The sequence below is a fragment of the Panulirus ornatus genome, chromosome 5, assembly GCF_036320965.1.
Source record: "Panulirus ornatus isolate Po-2019 chromosome 5, ASM3632096v1, whole genome shotgun sequence".
Taxonomy (NCBI): Eukaryota; Metazoa; Arthropoda; class Malacostraca; order Decapoda; family Palinuridae; genus Panulirus; species Panulirus ornatus.
In genome coordinates, this window is record NC_092228.1 from 24,812,391 (window position 1) to 24,832,715 (window position 20,325).

General features: G+C 39.0%; 1 protein-coding gene across 1 annotated transcript in view; it reads left to right on the top strand.

Annotated features, from left to right (window-relative positions):
- LOC139746814 (ionotropic receptor 21a-like) overlaps positions 1–20,325 on the top strand; it is a 179,106-nt gene that overhangs the window by 43,701 nt on the left and 115,080 nt on the right. The gene's annotated exons all lie outside the window — the stretch shown is intronic.

Genomic DNA, 20,325 nt, shown 5'->3' on the forward strand with positions numbered 1-20,325 from the left:
CACCAATAATCACCCACCTCTCTCCATCAACTTTCAATTTTACCCATATTAATCGAGAATTTACTTTCTTACATTCTATCACATACTCCCACAACTCCTGTTTCAGGAGTATTGCTACTCCTTCCCTTGCTCTTGTCCTCTCACTAACCCCTGACTTCACTCCCCAGACATTTCCAAACCACTCTTCCCCTTTACCCTTGAGCTTCGTTTCACTCAGAGCCAAAACATCCAGGTTCCTTTCCTCAAACATACTACCTATCTCTCCTTTTTTCACATCTTGGTTACATCCACACACATTTAGGCACCCCACTCTGAGCCTTCGAGGAGGATGATCACTCCCCGCGTGACTCCTTCTTCTGTTTCCCATTTTAGAAAGTTAATACAAGGAGGGGAGGATTTCCGGCCCCCCGCTCCCGTCCCCTCTAGTCGCTTTCTACGACACGCGAGGAATACGTGGGAAGTATTCTTTCACCCCTATCCCCAGGGATAATATACATATATATATACATATACACACACACACACACACACACACACACACATATGCACATACACACACACACACACACATACATATATATACATATGAAAAATGTAAGAACAATTTAGAAACAAACTTTTAGCTTGAAATGAATGAAAAAAAAATGAATGTCACATAATGGTTCAACCTCTGGCTATGGAAAAAGGAAATGTACAATTTATTCACACAAACGTCAATAGCAGTTCTCATCAATTTCACCACTGTGTCAATAAGCTTCAATGTCTAAGCTACATTTTTCTCCAACTTCACTATTTGTATTTGTATGTAGCATTTATGGATTGGGAGAAGGCATATGATAGAGTTGATAGAGATGCTCTGTGGAAGGTTTTAAGACTATATGGTGTGGGAGGTAAGTTGTTAGAAGCAGTGAAAAGTTTTTATAGATGATGTAAGGCATGTGTACGTGTAGGAAGAGAGGAAAGTGATTGGTTCTCGATGAATGTTGGTTTGCGGCAGTTGTGCGTGATGTCTCCATGGTTGTTTAATTTGTCTATGGATGGGGTTGCTACAGAGGTGAATGCAAGAGTTTTGGAAAGAGGGGCAAGTATGCAGTCTGCTGTGAATGTGAGAGCTTGGGAAGTGAGTCAGTTGTTGTTCGCTTATGATACAGCGCTGGTGGCTGATTCGGGTGAGAAACTGCAGAAGCTGGTGAGTGAGTTTGGTAAACTGTGTGAAAGAAGAAAGCTGAGCGTAAATGTGAATAAGAGTAAGATTATTAGCTATAGTAGGGTTGCGGGACAAGTCAATGGGGAGGTAAGTTTTAGTAAAAAAAAATTGAAGTGAAGTGTTTTAGATATTTGGGAGTGGATTTGGCATCGGATGGAACCATGGAAGCAGAAGTGAATCATAGGGTGGGGGAAGAGGCGAAAGTCCTGGGAGCGTTGAAAAATGTGTAGAAGTCGAGAACGTTATCTTATAAAGCAAAAATGCTTATGTTTGAAGGAATAGTGGTTCTAACAATGTTATATGGTTGTGAGGCGTTGGCTATAGGTAGAGTTTTGCTGAGGATGGTGGATATGCTGGAAATGAGATGTTTGACGACAATATGTGGTGTGACGTGGTTCGACCGAGTAAGTAATGAAAGGGTAAGAGAGATGTGTGGTGATAAAGAGAATTGGACCATCTTATTGAAAACAGCGACTGGACCAAGAACACAAATCCATCTTTCGTGGTAAACCTGTCTAATAAACAACTAGATAAAGATTCCTTGTGTGCGTTAGGCTATGGTTTAAGTTTTGTGTGCTCTAACAGAGAAGCCAGGTGTGTTGATGTCACAAAGTCTTTTTGTAATTTAGAAAAATACAGTAATATAAGTAATGATGATATCAATATCTGTAAGGGTTTAGTGTATGCCAGTTTGTCGAAACTAGTGGAAGCTAATTGCCCTAAAAAATTCATAAGAGCTATTAACACCTTAAAAAAAAGACAAGGATATACATATTACTAAAGCAGTAAGGCTAACACTGTTGTGATTTTAGACAAAAGTAACTATTTATCCAAAAATGAATGATTTTCCAAATGCTAACACAACATATTCTAAACTTAGTAAAAATCCCTTAGAAGCAGTTAATTCTCACTTCAATAAAGAAATGAAGTTGTTGTTGAAAGGTAACATTTCTCTTATCAAAAATTTGTCATCTTTGTCCCCTTCATTGCCATATATGTATGGATTTATCAAAACACATTAAACAAAATTTTCCAGCAAGACCTATAGTGAGTTCGGTAGGCTCCATCACATATAAATTGTCAAAATGGTTAGTGTCTTTATTAAGCCCTTTGGTGGGTAAGGTATCAAATTCTAATATCATGAACAATGTAGATTTAGTCAACAAGCTAAACAATATCAATGTTAATTTTGATTTCAAACCAGTTAGGTTTGATGTTTCCTCACTTTTCACTAAAGTTTCAGTTGATGACCTTTTAGAATATGTATTTGATGTCTTGGATGATATTCATTTACCTGTTTCAAAGTATAATTTCATTTAACTGATAAAATTGTGTTTAAAAGACTGTGTATTTCAATTTAATGGAGATTATTATGTTCAAAAATTTGGTATGGCAATGGGTTACCCTCTTTCACCTGTACTAAGCAATCTTATATGGAATTTTTTGAAAGAAAATTACTAAGAGATAGCTTACCTTCTAATGCAATTTGGTTTAGGTGTGTAGATGATGTTCTTTGTGTTTGGCAAACAAGTGAAAATTTACAAATATTTCTCCCCTTACCTAACAATTTAGTACCCTCCATCAAATTTACTGTAGAAACTGAAAATAATGATATGTTACCATTTTTAGATTGCATAATCCATAGAAAAGGAAACAAGTTTAAGTTTAGCATATACAGAAAACCCACCAATGTATGCTCATATATCCATTTTACCTCATCTCAACATGGCAGAGTTAAATTATCATCGTTCAATCTATGTTCCTAAGGGCATTACGTATTTGCAGTTAGAGTTTATTGATGATGAGTTTGAGAAGATATATTCTATTGGATTTAATTTAAAGTACCCTACACCTTTCATTGATAAATCCCTTAATTTAACAAAGAAATAATTTTATAGAGTTGAGCCCAAACCTCCCATTGACACCAAGAATCTTTTGGTTCTCCCTTTTGATAATAATTTCAATTTGCTTCCCATGTTGCTTAAATCCTTTAATGTAAATGTTGCATTTACCAACGCTAATACTATATACAATATCTCAATCAGGAATTCACCAGAAAATTCTCTAGGCTGCATCTATAAAGTTCCTTGTGAAAACTGTGATACATTTTATGTTGGTCAGACTGGTAAGGATCTTTCTGTTAGAATTAAGCAACATAAATATAGTATAAGAATAGGACAAGAATCAAATGCCTTGTTTAATCATGTTAAAAACTATGATCATTGTATTGACTGGAGTAACGCTATCTCAGTTGTTAACTCGAACTCTATTACCAAGAGAAATATCATTGAATCTTCTATTATTAAATACACAAAGAATTATAATCTTAATATTAGTGATGGTCTATAAAAATTAGGTAACTTTGTTATTGATAAGATTTGTAAAATGATAAGTTTATGAACGCTCGTTTTATGTTTTGGACAATCACATGTTTACCAAATGGCGTTCTAGCTCCGTCTCTTCGATGTATATCAGCTGACTTATATTTCTCTCTTGTGTCTCCTCTGATGATGTGATTATTACACGAAAGTGCACTCGTGAACTTTTCGTGTTTCATTTTCCGCGTGGACTCATTGGAATATATATATATATATGTATATATATATATATATATATATATATATATATATATATATATATATATATATATATATATTTCTTTTTTTTTTGCTTTGTCGCTGTCTCCCGCGTTTGCGAGGTAGCGCAAGGAAACAGACGAAAGAAATGGCCCAACCCACCCCCATACACTTGTATATACATACGTCCACACACGCAAATATACATACCTACACAGCTTTCCATGGTTCACCCCAGACGCTTCACAGGCCCTGATTCAATCCACTGACAGCACGTCAACCCCAGTATACCACATCGATCCAATTCACTCTATTCCTTGCCCTCCTATCACCCTCCTGCATGTTCAGGCCCCGATCACACAAAATCTTTTTCACTCCATCTTTCCACCTCCAATTTGGTCTCCCACTTCTCCTCGTTCCCTCCACCTCCGACACATGTATCCTCTTGGTCAATCTTTCCTCACTCATTCTCTCCATGTGCCCAAACCATTTCAAAACACTCTCTTCTGCTCTCTCAACCACGCTCTTTTTATTTCCACACATCTCTCTTACCCTTACGTTACTTACTCGATCAAACCACCTCACACAACACATTGTCCTCAAACATCTCATTTCCAGCACATCCATCCTCCTGCGCACAACTCTATCCATAGCCCACGCCTCGCAAACATACAACATTGTTGGAACCACTATTCCTTCAAACATACCCATTTTTGTTTCCGAGATAATGTTCTCGACTTCCACACATTCTTCAAGGAACCTAGGATTTTCGCGCCCTCCCCCACCCTATGATCTACTTCCGCTTCCATGGTTCCATCCGCTGACAGATCCACTCCCAGATATCTAAAACACTTTACTTCCTCCAGTTTTTCTCCATTCAAACTTACCTCCCAATTGACTTGACCCTCAACCCTACTGTACCTATTTACCTTGCTCTTATTCACATTTACTCTTAACTTTCTTCTTTCACACACTTTACCAAACTCAGTCACCAGCTTCTGCAGTTTCTCACATGAATCAGCCACCAACGCTGTATCATCAGCGAACTGCAACTGACTCACTTCCCAAGCTCTCTCATCCCCAACAGACTTCATACTTGCCCCTCTTTCCAAAACTCTTGCATTTACCTCCCTAACAACCCCATCCATAAACAAATTAAACAACCATGGAGACATCACACACCCCTGCCGCAAACCTACATTCACTGAGAACCAATCACTTTCCTCTCTTCCTACACGTACACATGCCTTACATCATCGATAAAAACTTTTCACTGCTTCTAACAACTTTCCTCCCACACCATATATTCTTAATACCTTCCACAGAGCATCTCTATCAACTCTATCATATGCCTTCTCCAGATCCATAAATGCTACATACAAATCCATTTGCTTTTCTAAGTATTTCTCACATACATTCTTCAAAGCAAACACCTGATCCACACATCCTCTACCACTTCTGAAACCACACTGCTCTTCCCCAATCTGATGCTCTGTACATGCCTTCACCCTCTCAATCAATACCCTCCCATATAATTTACCAGGAATACTCAACAAACTTATACCTCTGTAATTTGAGCACTCACTCTTATCCCCTTTGCCTTTGTACAATGGCACTATCCAAGCATTCCGCCAATCCTCAGGCACCTCACCATGAGTCATACATACATTAAATAACCTTACCAACCAGTCAACAATACAGTCACCCACTTTTTTAATAAATTCCACTGCAATACCATCCAAACCTGCTGCCTTGCCGGCTTTCATCTTCCGCAAAGCTTTTACTACCTCTTCTCTGTTTACCAAATCATTTTCCCTAACCCTCTCACTTTGCACACCACCTCGACCCAAACACCCTATATCTGCCACTCTGTCATCAGACACATTCAACAAACCTTCAAAATACTCATTCCATCTCCTTCTCACATCACCACTACTTGTTATCACCTCCCCATTTACGCCCTTCACTGAAGTTCCCATTTGCTCCCTTGTCTTACGCACCCTATTTACCTCCTTCCAGAACATCTTTTTATTCTCCCTAAAATTTACTGATAGTCTCTCACCCCAACTCTCATTTGCCCTTTTTTTCACCTCTTGCACCTTTCTCTTGACCTCCTGTCTCTTTCTTTTATACTTCTCCCACTCAATTGCATTTTTTCCCCGCAAAAATCGTCCAAATGCCTCTCTCTTCTCTTTCACTAATACTCTTACTTCTTCATCCCACCACTCACTACCCTTTCTAAACAGCCCACCTCCCAATCTTCTCATGCCACAAGCAAAAGATGCTTGTGGCATATATATATATATATATATATATATATATATATATATATATATATATATATATATATATTAAATATATATATGTATATATATGTATAATAAAAAAAATATATAATATATATATATACTTTTTTTTTATCCTTTGTCGCTGTCTCCCGCGTTTGCGAGGTAGCGCAAGGAAACAGACGAAAGAAATGCCCCCCCCCCCCCATACACATGTATATACATACGTCCACAAGCAAATATACATACCTACACAGCTTTTCATGGTTTACCCCAGACGCTTCACAAGCCCTGATTCAATCCACTGACAGCACGTCAACTCCGGTATACCACATCGCTCCAAATCACTCTATTCCTTGCCCTCCTTTCACCCTCCTGCATGTTCAGGCCCCGATCACACAAAATCTTTTTCACTCCATCTTTCCACCTCAAATTTGGTCTCCCACTTCTCCTCGTTCCCTCCACCTCCGACACATATATCCTCTTGGTCAATCTTTCCTCACTCATTCTCTCCATGTGCCCAAACCATTTCAAAACACCCTCTTCTGCTCTCTCAACCACGCTCTTTTTATTTCCACACATCTCTCTTACCCTTACGTTACTTACTCGATCAAACCACCTCACACAACACATTGTCCTCAAACATCTCATTTCCAGCACATCCATCCTCATGCGCACAACTCTATCCATAGCCCACGCCTCACAACCATACAACATTGTTGGAACCACTATTCCTTCAAACATACCAATTTTTGCTTTCCGAGATAATGTTCTCGACTTCCACACATTCTTCAAGGCCCCCAGGATTTTCGCCCCCTCCCCCACCCTATGATCTACTTCCGCTTCCATGATTCCATCCGCTGCCAGATCCACTCCCAGATATGTAAAACACTTTACTTCCTCCAGTTTTTCTCCATTCAATCTTACCTCCCAATTGACTTGACCCTTAACCCTACTGTACCTATTTACCTTGCTCTTATTCACATTTACTCTTAACTTTCTTCTTCCACACACTTTACCGAACTCAGTCACTAGCTTCTGCAATTTCTCACATGAATCAGCCACCAACGCTGTATCATCAGCGAACAGCAACTGACTCACTTCCCTGATCCTGATCCACACATCCTCTACCACTTCTGAAACCACACTGCTCTTCCCCAATCTGATGCTCTGTACATGCCTTCACCCTCTCAATCAATACCCTCCCATATAATTTACCAGGGATACTTAATGAAACGAAACGAAATATATATATATATATATATATATATATATATATATATATATATATAAATATATATATATATATATATATATATATATATATATATATATATATATATATATATATATATATATATATATATATATATATATATATATATATATATATATATTTATATATATATGTATATATATATATGTATGTATATATATATATATATGTATATATATGTATAATAAAAAAAATATATAATATATATATATATATATATATATATATATATATATATATATATATATATATATATTTATATATATATATGTATATATATATATGTATGTATATATATATATATATATATATATATATATATATATATATATATTTTTTTTTTATACTTTGTCGCTGTCTCCCGCGTTTGCGAGGTAGCGCAAGGAAACAGACGAAAGAAATGGCCCAACCCTCCCCCCATACACATGTATATACATACGTCCACAAGCAAATGTACATACTTACACAGCTTTCCATGGTTTACCCCAGACGCTTCACATGCCTTGATTCAATCCACTGACAGCACGTCAACCCCGGTATACCACATCGCTCCAAATCACTCTATTCCTTGCCCTCCTTTCACCCTCCTGCATGTTCAGGCCCCGATCGTACAAAATCTTTTTCACTCCATCTTTCCACCTCCAATTTGGTCTCCCTCTTCTCCTCGTTCCCTCCACCTCCGACACATATATCCTCTTGGTCAATCTTTCCTCACTCATTCTCTCCATGTGACCAAACCACTTCAAAACACCCTCCTCTGCTCTCTCAACCACGCTCTTTTTATTTCCACACATCTCTCTTACCCTTACGTTACTTACTCGATCAAACCACCTCACACCACATATTGTCCTCAAACATCTCATTTCCAGCACATCCATCCTCCTGCGCACAACTCTATCCATAGCCCACGCCTCGCAACCATACAACATTGTTGGAACCACTATTCCTTCAAACATACCCATTTTTGCTTTCCGAGATAATGTTCTCGACTTCCACACATTCTTCAAGGCCCCCAGGATTTTCGCCCCCTCCCCCACCCTATGATCTACTTCCGCTTCCATGGTTCCATCCGCTGCCAGATCCACTCCCAGATAGCTAAAACACTTCACTTCCTCCAGTTTTTCTCCATTCAAACTCACCTCCCAATTGACTTGACCCTCAACCCTACTGTACCTAATAACCTTGCTCTTATTCACATTTACTCTTAACTTTCTTCTTCCACACACTTTACCGAACTCAGTCACCAGCTTCTGCAATTTCTCACATGAATCAGCCACCAACGCTGTATCATCAGCGAACAGCAACTGACTCACTTCCCAAGCTCTCTCATCCCCAACAGACTTCATACTTGCCCCTCTTTCCAAAACTCTTGCATTTACCTCCCTAACAACCTCATCCATAAACAAATTAAACAACCATGGAGACATCACACACCCCTGCCGCAAACCTACATTCACTGAGAACCAATCACTTTCCTCTCTTCCTACACGTACACATGCCTTACATCCTCGATAAAAACTTTTCACTGCTTCTAACAACATTCCTCCCACACCATATCTTCTTAATACCTTCCACAGAGCATCTCTATCAACTCTATCATATGCCTTCTCCAGATCCATAAATGCTAGATACAAATCCATTTGCTTTTCTAAGTATTTCTCACATACATTCTTCAAAGCAAACACCTGATCCACACATCCTCTACCACTTCTGAAACCACACTGCTCATCCCCAATCTGATGCTCTGTACATGCCTTCACCCTCTCAATCAATACCCTCCCATATAATTTACCAGGAATACTCAACAAACTTATACCTCTGTAATTTGAGCACTCACTCTTATCCCCTTTGCCTTTGTACAATGGCACTATGCACGCATTCCGCCAATCCTCAGACACCTCACCATGAGTCATACATACATAAAATAACCTTACCAACCAGTCAACAATACAGTCACCCCTTTTTTTATAAATTCCACTGCAATACCATCCAAACCTGCTGCCTTGCCGGCTTTCATCTTCCGCAAAGCTTTCACTACCTCTTCTCTGTTTACCAAATCATTTTCCCTAACCCTCTCACTTTGCATACCACCTCGACCAAAACACCCTATATCTGCCACTCTATCATCAAACACATTCAACAAACCTTCAAAATACTCACTCCATCTCCTTCTCACATCACCACTACTTGTTATCACCTCCCCATTTGCGCCCTTCACTGAAGTTCCCATTTGCTCCCTTGTCTTACGCACTTTATTCACCTCCTTCCAGAACATCTTTTTATTCTCCTTAAAATTTAATGATACTCTCTCACCCCAACTCTCATTTGCCCTTTTTTTCACCTCTTGCACCTTTCTTTAATTTAATGATACTCTCTCAAGCCAACTCTCATTTGCCCTTTTTTTCACCTCTTGCACCTTTCTTTTATACATCTCCCACTCAATTGCATTTTTTCCCTGCAATAATCGTCCAAATGCCTCTCTCTTCTCTTTCACTAATACTCTTACTTCTTCATCCCACCACTCACTACCCTTTCTAATCAACCCACCTCCCACTCTTCTCATGCCACAAGCATCTTTTGCGCAATCCATCACTGATTCCCTAAATACATCCCATTCCTCCCCCACTCCCCTTACTTCCATTGTTCTCACCTTTTTCCATTCTGTACTCAGTCTCTCCTGGTACTTCCTCACACAGGTCTCCTTCCCAAGCTCACTTACTCTCACCACCCTCTTCACCCCAACATTCACTCTTCTTTTCTGAAAACCCATACAAATCTTCACCTTAGCCTCCACAAGATAATGATCAGACATCCCTCCAGTTGCACCTCTCAGCACATTAACATCCAAAAGTCTCTCTTTCGCACGCCTGTCAATTAACACGTAATCCAATAACGCTCTCTGGCCATCTCTCCTACTTACATAAGTATACTTATGTATATCTCGCTTTTTAAACCAGGTATTCCCAATCATCAGTCCTTTTTCAGCACATAAATCTACAAGCTCTTCACCATTTCCATTTACAACACTGAACACCCCATGTATACCAATTATTCCCTCAACTGCCACATTACTCACCTTTGCATTCAAATCACCCATCCCTATAACCCGGTCTCGTGCATCAAAACCACCAACACACTCATTCAGCTGCTCCCAAAACACTTGCCTCTCATGATCTTTCTTCTCATGCCCAGGTGCATATGCACCAATAATCACCCACCTCTCTCCATCAACTTTCAGTTTTACCCATATTAATCGAGAATTTACTTTCTTACATTCTATCACATACTCCCACAACTCCTGTTTCAGGAGTATTGCTACTCCTTCCCTTGCTCTTGTCCTCTCACTAACCCCTGACTTTACTTCCCAGACATTCCCAAACCACTCTTCCCCTTTACCCTTGAGCTTCGTTTCACTCAGAGCCAAAACATCCAGGTTCCTTTCCTCAAACATACTACCTATCTCTCCTTTTTTCACATCTTGGTTACATCCACACACATTTAGGCACCCCACTCTGAGCCTTCGAGGAGGATGAGCACTCCCCGCGTGACTCCATCTTCTGTTTCCCATTTTAGAAAGTTTATACAAGGAGGGGAGGATTTCTGGCCCACCGCTCCCGTCCCCTCTAGTCGCTTTCTACGACACGCGAGGAATACGTGGGAAGTATTCTTTCACCCCTATCCCCAGGGATAATATACATATACATATACATATACACATACACACACACACACACACACACACGCACACATACACACACACACACACACACACATATATAAACATATGAAAAATGTAAGAAAGAATTTAGAAAACTGAAACTTCTAGCTTGAAATGAATGTAAAAATGAATGTCACATAATATATATATATATATATATATATATATATATATATATATATATATATATATATATATATATATATATATATATATATATATATATATATATATATATATGTATATATATATATATATATATATATATATATATATATATATATATATATATATATATATATATATATATATATATATATATATATATATATATATATATATATGTGCATATATATTTTTTTGAGTAATTTTAGGAAATTATATGCGAGGGTACTGATTAAGAGGATAAATGCATGTTCAGAGTATCAGATTAGGGTTTGGGAACTGAATTACTTTTGTTCACTGTTGATACAATGCTGGTAGCTTATTCGAGTGAGAAACTGTAGAGATTGGTGTCTGGGTTTTGTAAAGTGTTTGAAAGGAGTAAGTTGAGAGTGAATTTGAATAAGAGCAAGGTTATTAGGGTCAGCAGGGTTGAAGGCCAAGTTAAATGTGAAGTAAGTTTGAATAAAGAAAAATGGAGGAAGTGAAGTTTTTTTGATATCCTTGAGTGGAAGCGGAAGTGAGTCAGAGGCTTGGGGAGGGGGCGATGGTTTTGGGAGAGTTGAAGAATGTATAGAATGAGAGAACATTATCCCGGAGACCGAGAATAGGTATCTGAAGGGATAATGGCTCCAACATTGTTATATGGTAGCGAGGCAGGGGTGTGTGATGTCTCCATGGTCGTTTAATTTGTTTATGGATGGGGTTGTTAGGGAGGTGAATGCAAAAGTTTTGGAAAGAGTGGCAAGTATTCAGTCTGTTGTGCATGAGAGAGCTTGGGATGTGAATTAATTGTTGTTCGCTGATGATACAGCGCCGGTGGCTGATTCGTTTGAGAAACTGCAGAAGCTGGTGACTGGGTTTGGTAAAGCTGAGAGTAAATGTGAATAAGAGAAAGGTTATTAGATACAGTAGGGTTGAGTCACTTGGGAGGTAAGTTTGAATGGAGAAAAGCTAAAGGAAGTGAAGTGTTTTAGATATCTGGGAGTGGATTTGGCAGCAGATAGAACCATGGAAGCGGAAGTGAATCATAGGGTGGGGAAGGGGGCGAAAGTTCTGAGAGCGTTGAAGAATGTATGGAAGTCGAGAACATTATCTCGGAAAGCAAAAATGGGTATGTTTGAAGGAATAGTGGTTCCAACAATGTTATATGGTTGCGAGGGGTGGGCTATAGATTGAGTTGTGCGTAGGAGAGTGGATGTGCTAGAAATGAGATGTTGGTGGTCAATATGTAGTGGGAGGTGTTTGTTCGAGTAAGTAATAATAGGGTAAGAGAAAGGTGTGGTAATAAAAAGAGTGTGGTTGAGAGAGCAGAAGACTGTGTTTTGAAATGGTTTGGTCACATGGAGAGAATGAGTGAGGAAAGATTGACCAAGACGATATATGTGTCAGAGGTGGAGTGAACGAGAAGTGGGAGACCAAATTGGAGGTAGAAAGATTGAGTGGAAAAGATTTTGAGTGATCGGGGCCTGAACATGCAGGAGGGTGAAACGCGTGCAAGGAATAGAGTGAATTGTAACGATGTGGTATACCAGGGTCGCCGTGCTGTCAGTGGATTGAACTAGGGCGTGTGAAGCGTCTGGTGTAAACCATTGAAAGTTCAGTGGAGCCTGGATTTGGAAAGAAAGCTGTGGTTTCAGTGCATTACACGTGACAGCTAGAGACTGTGTGTGAACGAATGTGGCTTTTGTTGTCTTTTCTTCGCGCATATGCGGAAGAAGGGGGTTATTATTTCATGTGTGGCGGGGTGGCGATGGGAATGAATAAAGGCAGACAGTATGAATTATGTACATGTGTATATATGTATGTCTGAGTGTGTATATATATGTATACGTTGAGATGTATAGGTATGTATATTTGGAAAGGATCACAATTTTGCGCGTGATCAATTTGGTTTAGGCATGTAGATGATGTTCTTTGTGTTTGGCCAGCAAATGAAAATTTACAAATATTTCTCCCCTTACTTAACAATTTAGTACCTTCCATCAAATTTACTGTAGAAAATGAAAATAATGGTATGTTACCCTTTTTAGATTGCATAATCCATAAGTAAGGACTACAAGTTTAAGTTTAGCACAGACAGAAAACCCACCAATGTATGCTCATATATCCATTATTACTTATCTCAACATGACACAGTTAAATTATCACCATTTTAATTTATGATCCTTAGGGCATTACGTATTTGCAGTTCAGAGTTAATTGATGATGAGTTTGAGAAGATATATTCTATTGGATCTAAGTTAAAGTACCCTGGATCTTTTTTTGATAAATCCCTTAAGTTTACAAAGAAATCATTTTATAGAGTTGAGCCCAAACCTCCCATTGACACCAAGAATCTTTGAGTTCTCCCTTTTAATAATAATTTCACTTTACTTCCCATGTTGCTTAAATCCTTTAATGTAGAGATTGCCTTTAGCAACAATAATACTATAAAGAAAATCTTAATCAGGAATTCACCAGAAAATTCTCTTGGATGATCTATAAAGTGCCTTGTGCAAAATGTGATATATTTTATGTTGGTCAGACTGGTAAGGATCTTTTTGTTAGACTTAAGCAACATGAATATAGTATAAGAACGGGACAAGAATCAAATGCCTTGTTTAATCACGTTGAAAACTATGATCATTGTATTGACTGGAGTAATGCTATCTCAGTTATCAACTCTAACTCGATTACCAAGAGAAATATCATTGAATCTTCTATTATTAAATACACAAAGAATTTTAATCCAAATATTAGTGATGGTCTATACAAATTAGATAACTCTATTGTTGACAAAATTTGTAAAAATCATAAGTTTATGAACGCTTGTTGTATGTTTTGAACAATCACATGTTTACCAAATGGCGTCTTAGCTTCGTCTCTTCGATGAATAGCAACTGATTTATATTTCTCTCTTGTGTCTCCCCTGATCTTGTGATTATTATACGAAAGTGCACTTGGGAACTTATAGTGCTTCATAGGAATATATATATATATATATATATATATATATATATATATATATATATATATTTTTTTTTTTTTTTTTCATACTATTCGCCATTTCCCGCGTTTGCGAGGTAGCGTTAAGAACAGAGGACTGGGCCTTAGAGGGAAAATCCTCACCTGGCCCCCTTCTCTGTTCCTTCTTTTGGAAAATCAAAAAAAAAACGAGAGGGGAGGATTTCCAGCCACCCGCTCCCTCCCCTTTTAGTCGCCTTCTACGACACGCAGGGAATACGTGGGAAGTATTCTTTCTCCCCTATCCCCAGGGATAATATATATATATATATATATATATATATATATATATATATATATATATATATATATATATATATATATATATATATATATATATATATATATAATATATATATATATATATATATATATATATATATATATATATATATATATATATATATATATTTTTTTTTATTATTATTTGGCTTGTCGCTGTTTCCAGCGGTTGCGATGAACCGCAAGGAAACAGACGAAAGAAATGGCCCAACCCACCCACATACACATGTACATACATACACGTCCACACACGCAAATATACATAACCTATATATCTCAATGTACACATATATATACACACAGACACATACATATATACACATGTACATAATTCATACTGTGTGCCTTTATTTATTCCCATCGCCACCTCGCCACACATGGAATAACATCCCCCTCCCCCTCACGTGTGCGAGGTAGCGCTAGGAAAAGACAACAAAGGCCCAATTCGTTGACACTCAGTCTCTATCTGTCATGTAAAAATGCCCAAAACCACCGCTCCCTTTCCACATCCATACCCCACAGAACTTTCCATGGTTTACACCAGACGCTTCACATGCCCTGATTCAATCCATTGACAGCACGTCGACCCCGGTATACCACATCGATCCAATTCATTCTATTCCTTGCCCGCCTTTCACCATCCTGTATGTTCAGACCCAGATCACTCAAAATCTTTTTCACGCCATCTTTCCACCTCCAATTTTGTCTCCCACTTCTCCTCGTTCCCTCCACCTCCGACACATATATCCTCTTGGTCAATCTTTCCTCACTCATTCTCTCCATGTTCCAAAACCATTTCAAAACACCCTCTTCTGCTCTCTCAACCACGCTCTTTTTATTTCCACACATCTCTCTTACCTTTACGTTACTTACTCGATCAAACCACCTCACACCACATATTATACTCAAACATCTCATTTCCAGCACATACCCCCTCCTGCGCAAAACTCTATCCATAGCCCACGCCTCGCAACCATACAACATTGTTGGAACCACTATTTCTTCAAACATACCCATTTTTGCTTTCCGAAATAATGTTCTCGACTTCCAAACATTCTTCAAGTCTCCCAGGAGTTTCGCCCCCTCCCCCACCCTATGATTCACTTCCGCTTCCATGGTTCCATCCGCTGCAAGATCCACTCCCAGATATCTAAAACACTTTACTTCCTCCAGTTTTTCTCCATTCAAACTTACCTCCCAGTTGACTTGATCCGCAACCCTACTGTACCTAATAACCTTGCTCTTATTCACATTTACTCTTAACTTTCTACTTTCACAGACTTTACCAAACTCAGTCACCAAACTTCTGCAGTTTCTCACATGAATCAGCCACCAGCGCTGTATCATCAGCGAAGAACAACTGATTCACTTCCCAAGCTCTCTCATCCCCAACAGACTGCATACTTGCCCCTCTTTCCAAAACTTTTGCATTCACCTCCCTAACAACCCCATCCATAAACGAATTAAACAACCATGGAGACATCACACACCCCTGCCGCAAACCTACATTCACTGAGAACCAATCACTTTCCTCTCTTCCTACACGTAGACATGCTTTACATCCTCGATAAAAACTTTTCACTGCTTCTAACAACTTGCCTCCCACATATATATTTATAGTACCTTCCACAGAACATCTGTATCAACTCTATCATATGCCTTCTCCAGATCCATAAATGCTACATACAAATCCATTTGCTTTTCTAAGTATTTCTCACATACATTCTTCAAAGCAAACACCTGATCCACACATCCTCTTCCACTTCTGAAACCACACTGCTCTTCCCCAATCGGATGCTCTGTACATCCCTTCACCCTTTCAATCAATACCCCCCATATAATTTACCAGGAAAACTCAATAAACTTATACCTCTGTAATTTGAGCACTCACTCTTATCCCCTTTGCCTTTCTACAATGGCACTATGCAAGCATTCCGCCAATCCTCAGGCACCTCACCATGAATCATACATACATTAAATAACCTTACCAACCAGTCAACAATACAGTCACCCCATTTTTTAATAAATTCCACTGCAATACCATCCAAACCGGCTACCTTGCCGGCTTTCATCTTCCGCAAAGCTTTTACTACCTCTTCTCTGTTTACCAAATCATTTTTCCCTAACCCTCTCACTTTGCACACCACCTCGACCAAAACACCCTATATCTGCCACTCTATCGTTAAACATATTCAACAAACCTTCAAAATACTCACTCCATCTCCTTCTCACATCACCACTACTTGTTATCACCTCCCCATTAGTCCCCTTCACTGAAGTTCCCATTTGCTCCCTTGTCTTACGCACTTTATTTACCTCCTTCTAGAACATCTTTTTATTCTCCCTAAAATTTAATGATACTCTCTCACCCCAAGTCTCATTTGCCTTCTTTTTCACCTCTTGCACCATTCTCTTGACCTCCTGCCTCTTTCTTTTGTACATCTTCCACTCAATTGCATTTTTTCCCTGCAAAAGTCGTCCAAATGCCTCACTCTTCTCTTTCACTAATAATCTTACTTCTTCATCCCAATACTTACTACCCCTTCTAATCGACCCACCTCCCACGCTTCTCATGCCACAAGCATCTTTTGCGCAAGCCATCACTGCTTCCCTAAATACATCCCACTCCTCTCCCACTCCCCTTACCTCCTTTGCTCTCACCTTTTTCCCTTCTGTACTCAGTCTCTCCTGGTACTTCCTCACACTAGTCTCCTTCCCAAGCTCACTTACTCTCACAACCCTCTTCACCCCAACATTCTCTCTTCTTTTCTGAAAACCCATACAAATATATATATATATATATATATATATATATATATATATATATATATATATATATATATATATATATATATATCATACAAACCTCCAACAGCCAGGATCGAACCTGGGACCCCGTGTGCAAGAGGCAGGCATGCTAATCGCTAGGCTAAGGGACTGTATAATAGGAAACAACTATTCGAAATACTAAGCGTTCGAATACCCTTCGTCTCACAATGGTGAGCAACGGGGTCTATCAGTTGTTTCCGAACAGAACACATAGCCAGCTGATAGCGTTTTACCGAACCTGACTGTACAACGCGGAGTTATATGAATACGAATAAAGTGTATATGAACGCGCACCTTCATAGTACATACAAACCTCCAACAGCCAGGATCGAACCTGGGACCCCTTGTGCAAGAGGCAGGCATGCTAACCGCTAGGCTAAGGGACTGTATGTTGGAGGTTTGTATGTTCTATGAAGGTTCGCGTTCATATACACTTTATTCGTATTCATATAACTCCGCGTTGTACAGTCAGGTTCGGTAAAACGCTATCAGCTGGCTATGTGTTCTGTTCTGAAACAACCGATAGACCCCGTTGCTCACCATTGTGAGACGAAGGGTATTCGAGTACTTAGTATTTCGAATAGTTGTTTCCTATTATACAGTCCCTTAGCCTAGCGGTTAGCATGCCTGCCTCTTGCACAAGGGGTCCCAGGTTCGATCCTGGCTGTTGGAGGTTTGTATGTTCTATGAAGGTGCGCGTTCATATACACTTTATTCGTATATATGTATATATATATATATATATATATATATATATATATATATATATATATATATGAGTCAGTTGTTGTTCGCTGATGATACAGCGCTGGTGGCTGATTCATGTGAGAAACTGCAGAAGCTGGTGACTGAGTTTGGTAAAGTTAAGAGAAAATGTGAATAAGAGCAAGGTTATTAGGTACAGTAGGGTTGAGGGTCAAGTCAATTGGGAGGTAAGACTGAATGGAGAAAAACTGGAGGAAGTAAAGTGTTCTAGATATCTGGGAGTGGATCTGGCAGCCGATGGAACCATGGAAGCGGAAGTGGATCATAGGGTGGGGGAGGGGGCGAAAATTCTGGGAGCCTTGAAGAATGTGTGGAAGTCGAGAACATTATCTCGGAAAGCAAAAATGGGTATGTTTAAAGGAATAGTGGTTCCAACAATGTTGTATGGTTGCGAGCCGTGGGCTATGGATAGAGTTGTGCGCAGGAGGATGGATGTGCTAGAAATGAGATGTTTGAGGACAATGTGTGGTGCGAGGTGGTTTGATCGAGTAAGTAACGTAAGGGTAAGAAAGATGTGTGGAAATAAAAAGAGCGTGGTTGAGAGAGCAGAAGAGGGTGTTTTGAAATGGTTTGGGCACATGGAGAGAATGAGTGAGGAAAGATTGACCAAGAGGTTATATGTGTCGGAGGTGGAGGGAACGAGGAGAAGAGGGAGACCAAATTGGAGGTGGAAAGATGGAGTGAAAAAGATTTTGTGTGATCGGGGCCTGAACATGCAGGAGGGTGAAAGGAGGGCAAGGAATAGAGTGAATTGGAGCGATGTGGTATACCGGGGTTGACGTGCTGTCAGTGGATTGAATCAAGGCATGTGAAGCGTCTGGGGTAAACCATGGAAAGCTGTGTAGGTATGTATATTTGCGTGTGTGGACGTATGTATATACATGTGAATGGGGGTGGGTTGGGCCATTTTTTTCGTCTGTTTCCTTGCGCTACCTCGTAAACGCGGGAGACAGCGACAAAGCAAAAAAAAAAAAATATATATATATATATATATATATATGTATATATATATATATATTCCTATGAGTCCACGGGGAAAATGAAACACGAAAAGTTCCCAAGTGCACTTTCGTGTAATAATCACATCATCAGGGGAGACACAAGAGAGGATTATAACAGTCAGCTGATATACATCGAAGGGACGAAGCTAGGACGCCATTTGGTAAACATGCGATTGTCCAATCTCGTTTTTTTTTTAATTTTCCAAGAGAAGGAACAGAGGGGGCCAGGTGAGGATATTCCAAAAAAGGCCCAGTCCTCTGTTCTTAGCGCTACCTCTCTAACGCGGGAAATGGCGAATAGTTTAAAAGAAAAAAAAGAAAAAATAAATATACAACCATACAACATTGTTGGAACCACTATTCCTTCAAACATACCCATTTTTGCTTTCCGAGATAATGTTCTCGACTTCCACACATTCTACAAGGCTCCCAGAACTTTCGCCCCCTCCCCCACCCTATGATCCACTTCCGCTTCCATGGTTCCATCCGCTGCCAGATCCACTCCCAGATATCTAAAACACTTCACTTCCTCCAGTTTTTCTCCATTCAAACTCACCTCCCAATTGACTTGACCCTCAACCCTACTGTACTTAATAACCTTGCTCTTATTCACATTTACTCTTAACTTTCTTCTTTCACACACTTTACCAAACTCAGTCACCAGCTTCTGCAGTTTCTCACATGAATCAGCCACCAGCGCTGTATCATCAGCGAACAACAATTTTACGACAGAAGTCTCATTTATACACACACACACACACACACACACACACACACACATATATATATATATATATATATATATATATATATATATATATATATATATATATATATATATATATATATATATATATATATATATATATATATATATATATATATATATATATATATATATATATATATATATATATGGTGTAAACTATTTTCCGCTACATCCCGATAATCGTACCCGTGTCGACAGGAGGGTTCATATGTTTCGCTCTTGCTCAATGTCTCCAGGAAAAAGTTTCTGGGAAGACGAGAATCTGAGGTATATACATAGCTGTATTGCCAGAGTAAATAAACAGCATAGTGTCTCCCTTACACGCGTTCCAAATCTTACATTTAGTCTCATTTGGTATTATCTAGGTGAAAGTTTGTGCCACAATTTTCGTGGTTTTACCTCTAAAACCTCGCACTAGCCTTCCTGAAATGTCTGTTTACAAAGTTTGA